Genomic DNA, 6,886 nt, shown 5'->3' with positions numbered 1-6,886 from the left:
ACTGGTGACTTACCTTCATTTTATTTTTTTGGAGTCTTGAAGTGTTGTAATTGGCAAGTTATCTTCTTTTTGTTGCAGGCGGGTTCAAAAGTCCTAAAAACCAAGGTTTTGAGAGCAAAATGGCTCCAACCTAACATTCCATGGTGGATACCCACTCTAAAACCTTGTGGAATTTTAGGTTTCACTATATGCTATGTTTTCTTTTTGGTTTTGAGACAGGGGAAGCTAAAACATAGATTTTCCACCATACCCTAGGCTTGGCATGTTGAGTTGGCAAACATTAGGTAACATGGATAAAAGGCCCTAATTAGGTGAATCTGGTGGATGGAGGTGAAGAATGGTGGGATTAGAAATCCTCATGGAAGTACAGACCCAAAACTAACATCAATTTAGTCAGGCAATAGGACTGGTGAAGGTGTTTAAGCAAATTCCTACTTTTTAAGCCTAGGAAGGGGCAATTAGGCCTAATTAGCCCTATAAGGGTTAGATATGTTAATGACAAAACCCACCTCTGGTTTTGAGATATTGTATGTAAACCCCAAAAGGGTGTCTGAAATGTAAAAGATTTCATAGGGTTGTTAAGGAAGTTTAGCAGATAAATATAGAATACCCCGCTGACAAGGCTACTATAATTAGGTCTCCTATTAGGCCTAAAAGTGCAGTTTGCCTATGAAACTTGGAATTGATAAATTCCAAAGCTTTTGAGGAAGGAGTAGGGTTGGAAAGCCATACAAAATCATCCATTCTTATGTGTGTGATGTGGGGAATGAAGATCATGTGGTAGAGGGGTTGAACTCTTAGGGTGAGTGAGAAAGGGAGTTAGTAAACCAGACCTCCTAAGAAAGAGAATGGAGCTCACAAAACAACAAGTGATTTTCCTAGACTAAGGACCTTGGGAAGGTCAAAGAGGGTAATTCTTGTAGACCCTTGGAGGGTGTGAGGTGTAGAATCATTGGATGGTTCTAGTGTAGCTTGGAGGAGATACCTATACAAGGTAGCACAAATAGGTGAGAGTCATCTCTCTCTACATCAGGAGGTGGCTGCATACACAAAGTAGGAAGTCATAAAATTTCAGAGTGGTTTTGACTTCCTTAAATTGTTCATAGATCGTATCACTGATTTGCTCACCCCGGTCTATTTTATCATTCCCTTTCCTAATGATATTCATATACCAGCACATCCATGTTTAAAAAATGTGAGAATCTGAAATCCCTCTTATCTGTGACAACAAGGTGACAATATCATTAAACTCCACAGTGAAATCACTTCTGTGAAAGAAATTTGGCCAACAGGATGTTGTGGAGTTTCTAGCAGTTTCTAAGAAAACATTATTGATCGTTGTCTTACACTTATCTTCATTTTTCTCGTACCATTTATGTGCCCTTGTCAGAGTAATATCCACAACTTCCTCTACATAAGAACCTTTGAAAATACTATTAAAGTATTCACTATCCAGACATATGACTAAATTCCCATGTGCATCTTTGATTTGTCTGGTAGTGGGATCAAAGTGCTCGACTGCTGCTAGTACAAAGTCAGGATCATGCACAACCATTGGAAAAGATGCATACTTGTGGAGCTCACTGGCTATAAGATGAGTCATCCTTGAGGGGGCTTCCCGAACTCTTTTAAGAAACTCCTCCATGTCCACATGCCCTATTTCAGTATCTCGGATCTGGTCCACATTGGACTTGACATAACTTTTCAGGAACATGTTCAAGTACTTGTTGTACTTGTACTTCATTTTCTTTCCTATTGACTTGCTAGGAGAGAGCTCAAACATTTTCCAAAGGCTACATTTCAACACCAAAAATCAGTGTCTAGAGAATCAGCATCATCATAATTACATCTTCATTGATCAGAATTAGAGTCGAAAGGCAAAAATGCCTTTAAAAGAAAAACAACAAAAACTGCAGGTCGGGTTTTAAAACTCTATCTGCACAAAGGAAGGTCATCCTTGCATATCAGATTTTAAAACCCGATCTGCAAGATAAACCACATGAATCGACATGTCGGGTTTTAAAACCCGACATGTCAAAGGTATGACATGGTTGGTAGGTCGGGTTTTAAAACCCGACATGCACCTTAGGATAGGTCATATGGCATGTTGGGTTTTAAAACCTAACATGCAAATTCGGATAGGACTAAGTAATTGGTAGGTTGGGAAATAAATCTCGACATACCTAAAGGGTAGATCATTTTGCGCATGTCAGGAAATAAATCCCAACATGCAGTTTGGATAGACTTCTTGGCAGGTCGGAATTCAAACTCCAACCTACACACGGAAAAACAAACACTCGCAAGTTGGAATTCAAATTCTGACCTACACAAAGGAAAAACACAAAATGCACATCTTTCAATCACACAACGAGATTTGAAAGACCTGAAGGTGACTATGCAAAGGAAACAATACATCAGGTTTTTCAAATCCAACATATTGCAAGGGTTTGACAAAAACAAAATGATAATTGCCATAAACTCATAAAATAGAACCCTAGCCTTTAAAAAGCACAAAAACATGGCAGGTAAATACCTGATTCGGCGAAGAAAATGGAGAAAACGAAAGCTAAAGATTAAATGCAATAACTATGAGCTCCTTTGCAAGAGAAATGTACCCTCAGAACTCAATAATGCCAAATACAAGCTTAAAATACCAAATGAAAACCCAAAAAATGCTTTTAAAGGTTAACTAAGTGCATTTAATGCACTAGTTAGCATGTCGAGCAGGTCGGGTTTTAAAACCCGACCTGCACTCGAGATCACATGTACATCGAGTTTGATAACCTGACCTGCTACTTGAAAAGGAGCGACCACTCAAAGAAAACCTGGAGGTTGGGCCATTAAAAACAACAAACTTGCACATCGGGATTTAAAACCCAATGTGCAACTTAAAGGCTAAAACATGCAAGTCGGGTTTTAAAACCCGACTTGCATAAAAAGAGAAAAAAAAAAGCTAACTCTTAAAAGAAAAAGACGCTTAAATAAGATGCAAAAGGGGCATGACTTACAAGGCAAATCGGCCAATCTCGGAGTATGTGAGATACGAAACGAACAAGTTTCGTACGGGTTGTCTCACGATTCAATCCAACTAAAATTGAAGACAACAAAACATATACCTGTTAGGGTTGATGGTCAAACAAATATATATGTGGATACCCGAAGTTAGGGTGCAAACGTTTTGGCTCCTCTCCCCTATATATAAATATATATGGTATATATCATGTAATATATGGGAGTACATGGACATTAAATGTGAAATGGATGGGAAATAAATGTTCAGCAAGTGGGAATTGAAAAGGGACAATTGGTCTAAACAATTAATACAGCTTTTGTAATTTTCCAAGCATTGGCATATAGTTAGTGGTATGAGGTGGCAGTTGCATAATCAAAAGGGAAGGGTGCATTAATGGTGGGAATATCATTAAAGGGATTTGGCTCGCTGCCATTTTCCGAAAGCATTTAAGTGGAGATAATAAATAATAGTGTATTGTTGTATTTATAGGGGTGAAGTAGGTAATGCATGGAGAATGTAGTCAATTTGAAATATTGTGAACGAGAGGGGAAGCAGTTGGGAGTTGCAAGAAACCATGGAAGCAGCATTCGCCCTGCACACAACAAGGCAACAACTTGCTTTTGTTGGTAAAAATTTTGACAAGAGGTTGAAATCAATTTTCAAGCACCATGATGATGAATTCCTCACTGCATTGAAGGTGTTTCTTGAGGAACATTTCATGGAAACACCACATAGGTATCGAACCAATGTGGATATTGTGAGTATGGTAGCAACATGGGGGCTGGAGATTGGGAAGAATGCAAAAAAAATAACATGGATGTTGAAGGGAATCATGGGGGACAAATGGTTGTCTAGCCAACAACCTTTGCTCGGTAGGGTCATCCCTAGAATTGGTTTTGATCTTTAGAATGGGGTCGATAAGGGACGAGTGACTACCCTCTTCCCCTTTATTAGATGGAGAATAGGGGAGGACCAGGAAATGAGGAGGTGTGAAGCGATCATGGGGTGGAGATTGATAGAACAATATGTTCGTGAGAAAGAAGGCCAGTACAGAGGAGGTGGGAGTTGTGGGTGGGAATGAAGGCAATGAGTAATGGCCGTGGCAACCAAAATGGGAGTTGGCAGAATTCTAAGTAAATAAACCCATGGGGGTCTGCAAGAAATTAAAAGTGTTTTTGTATGGTGATTGTTTTTTGAAAGATTTTGGTAAGGTATGTAATAGTTTTATTTGAAAGTACTTAAGTAAATGTGTATAGTAGTATGAAATTGATAGATAGAAATGGAAAATGTAAATATGAATTGCCATAGTTAAATGAAAACAAAGTTCTAGATTGTGAAGAAGATTAATACCTAGAAAAAATAGCGTTTATACATTCTTTTGTGTCTTCTTGCACCTCTTCAACGTGCTTTGTCTTCTTTCTCCTCTTCGCTTCTTGCTATGTCTTAGTGAATGCAATGGGATGATTTCATGTCCATTTGTATATATATGAATTTGAATTTGAATTGAATTTGTTGTTGTGCCTTCTTTAATGTCTATACTGTGTTGAATTTGAATTTTGAATTTAGATTTTTTTTTCCATTTAAGTCTAAGTTGATTGATTTTGTTGGGAAATTAGTGGCCTTACACAATTGTTGCAGTGGATGCAGGTGTAAATGCTTGTGACATGACTAGTAATTATGATGAAGTGACCAGTTCAGGCTTGTTTGACCTAGACAGATGGGATGGCGGGTGCGGAAACATGTTCAAAGGGTCACGTGGTATGAGGCGCACGTGGACACTGAAGTATCATTACGTGACCTTTGTTTGGCCACATCTGAGTCCATGGGTGCTCATGTGGCGTGGTGGTGTTGTCATGTCGGTTGATATGGACGAAACGTGGCTATATTTAAAGTTTAATATTTTTCATGTTAATGTTTTATGAAAAGACTTATTGTTTTAACTACGGACCCAATCTTGAGCACGTTGGATTTTGGACCTGAATAGGACAAGACAATTTTGAAGCAATGTGCATGTTATGAATGCAAATTTGTGAACTGAATGTTTTATATTTTTAATGTATACGATCAACTTTATGACTAATGCATGTCTAATTTGAATGAGGTTATTGATTGATAAATGTTTGTAAATGTTTTGGGACACGTGCTGACATGTATTGGTTGGCCAGGCGCAAATCTGTGGGGCCCTAACCATCCTAGTACTATCGCACGTATAGGTCCCCGCGCACATTTTGGTTCATCTCCCCTATTTGTTGTCACATTATAGCCCTCATTGAAAGGACACATGTGGTGGTGTGCGAAGCCGCCACTAGCCCCCGCCATTGTTTACAAGTATGCTTGCCACACTCCTAGCAATGAGCTTTTTGTTTTTGAAAAAAAATAAGCATTAATCATATTGCCACCTGCGAGGCAGTCCCCAAGGTCAGAAATTTTGTAAATGAGATATCAGCAGAAAGATAGTTTTGTGTACTTCACATTAGTCTAGTTATTTTTGTTAGATTTTGTTGTAAATGCATTTTATTGCTAAATGAAATCAGTTTTCCCCTTTTGGACCTCTAAGCTCATAACTTTCACCAGTTGATCCAATTTTCATGATTCTTATAGAAATTTAAAATATTTAGGAGCTCTATCATTTAGTGCATACATTTTTTTCAAGATTTAGCCCCAAGTATATTTTATTCAACTTTTGTAAAGTTTTCATAATCACTAATTACTTGGACATGCCGTCTCTTGGAGAAGTTTTGTTTTGTGGGGAGGGATTCATTTTTAATATTGAATCAAATTTGAGAGGTTTCGCATCACATTTCTTTAAAATTTTATATATTTTTCTCTCTTTTTACTTGTTACCCTAATATATAAACCAAGTTTTGAGATACTCACTCCTCATAGTTATCACACATGGAAGGTAAGACTACATTGGTTACTTTGGTTTAAGGGTTTGTGGTCTACCTTGGGTAACCACCAACCTAAAAAAAATATTTAAATATTAGAGATTTTCTCACAAGCATAAATGTGATGAGGCTATGAGATTGATTGCTATGCATGTTTCTGATAGCTTTTTTTTCCACAATGAGGAGTGCAATACACCCAAGAAGGTATGGGATAAGTATATGGATTTGTCTGGTTCAATTATGAGGTCCGTGTTATGCAATTAGAGGTAGAATTGACATCACTTTTGATTGATTATTTTCCTACCATTGAAGATTATTTGGTAAAATTAAAATCTTTAATACCTCAATTAGTTGGTTGTGGAAAGGATAAAACTCATAAGAAATGTTATATTCTTGATTTTTTCTAACTTGAAACCTGGCCATTTGCATTCTTCTCTACTTCCTTTTCTTCTACCATGGATGGGTTAGAGGATTCATTTGCTATGTCTTCATTTTAGACATTTTATGATAGACTAACTAGAGAACAAGCTAATCTTAGTCGACTTGATGCACTTCCAAAAAATCAAGCATTAACTGCATAATCATCTAAAGGTAAAGAAAACAATAAATCTAAACATAAGACAAAATCTAGTAATAGAAATCCAAACCTAAGACAAAATCATCCAAAGGTAAGAGAAATCCAAGTGTGGATGTTGTAACAAACCTAGGCATGGTGAACATAATTGTTATAAGTTATAGTTAGAAGAGATCAATCAACTCCTTAAGGAGCATGATATTGCATTTTCTTCTTAGTTTTCTAGTTCAGCCTCTTCTTCTTAACAACCTTCATCTTCCACGCACTTAGGTTCAATAGGTATTGGTAATGAAGATAATAAGATGAAAGATTGTGCTCTTTTTGTGGCTCATGTTGATCAGTGTGTAGGATGGATACTTGACTCTAGTGCTTCAGACCATATGACAAGATCACTAGACCAACTCTTGTTAC

Source organism: Cryptomeria japonica, chromosome 11 (assembly GCF_030272615.1).
Source record: "Cryptomeria japonica chromosome 11, Sugi_1.0, whole genome shotgun sequence".
In the NCBI taxonomy this organism is placed as follows: Eukaryota; Viridiplantae; Streptophyta; class Pinopsida; order Cupressales; family Cupressaceae; genus Cryptomeria; species Cryptomeria japonica.
The sequence above is the reverse complement of the archived record's forward strand: the minus strand, read 5'-3'. Positions refer to the sequence as shown.